The sequence below is a fragment of the Hoplias malabaricus genome, unplaced genomic scaffold (assembly GCF_029633855.1).
Source record: "Hoplias malabaricus isolate fHopMal1 unplaced genomic scaffold, fHopMal1.hap1 scaffold_114, whole genome shotgun sequence".
Taxonomy (NCBI): Eukaryota; Metazoa; Chordata; class Actinopteri; order Characiformes; family Erythrinidae; genus Hoplias; species Hoplias malabaricus.
This window is the reverse complement of record NW_027100967.1, coordinates 100,464-101,253: the sequence shown is the minus strand read 5'-3', so window position 1 is coordinate 101,253 and position 790 is coordinate 100,464. Positions and strand designations below refer to the sequence as shown.

Below are 790 nucleotides of genomic sequence, written 5' to 3'. Positions count from 1 at the left end.
ATGGACCCCCGCGGCCGCCATGTGCGTTCGAAATATCGATGATCTGTGTTCTGCAATTCACATTATTTAACGCAGGTTACCGCGTTCTTCATCGATGCACGAGCCAAGTGATCCACCGCTAAGAGTTGTATGAGGTTTGTGCCCGGCCCGTTACAGGCCGGGCGAAGGAAGCCATTCGAACACGAGACAACGTTTGACAATATTTCAAGCCGGGTGCCTTCCCCCCCGTGGAGGGGGGAAGGTCATTGAACCTGGGCGTCACCACCGGACCGAGGAGTTACGGCCCGGGGGACGATCGCCCGAGTAGGTGCCCGAGACTTACGTGGTTTAGGAGACCGGGTCTAGGCCCCACCGTTCCCGGCGAGGCCCAGGGTTTGGTTCGCTGCGTTACGGGTCCCGGTCTAAGGCATTCAGGCGTGCGCTCAAAGCCAAGCTCTCCACCCCGGAGGGTATGAGCGAGGCCCGGTGGTACGCTCCCAAGTCCCCCGCTTAGGGGAAGGCGCTGGGTAGATCCCACCTAGTCAGGACCGGCGGGCACCGGCCGTCTCCTTCGGGTGTTTAAACGCATCCGGGGTTCGTGAGGCCCCTTCAACTCGCGCACCGGCCTTAGACTATTATACGGTCCGTCTCTGCGAAGCCAACATCGGGGTATTTGCATGCGCTCTTAAGCTCCGCTCCAACCCCGTGAGGGGAAAGAGTTTCGCCCGGCGGTACGCTCCCGTCCACCACCACCCCCTGTGCCGGGGGGATGGGTTCAGGGAGATCCCACCGAGGCCGGCGAGCACCGGCC

General features: G+C 62.0%; 1 non-coding gene across 1 annotated transcript in view; it reads right to left on the bottom strand.

Moving 5' to 3' along the window:
• The window catches only part of LOC136682474 (5.8S ribosomal RNA), a 154-nt gene extending 27 nt beyond the window's left edge, over window positions 1-127 (bottom strand). The window contains exon 1 of the ribosomal RNA XR_010798655.1: window positions 1-127. This exon is cut by the window's left edge and continues 27 nt beyond it. This is a non-coding gene — a ribosomal RNA (5.8S ribosomal RNA).
• Between the last annotated feature and the right edge of the window lie 663 nt (window positions 128-790).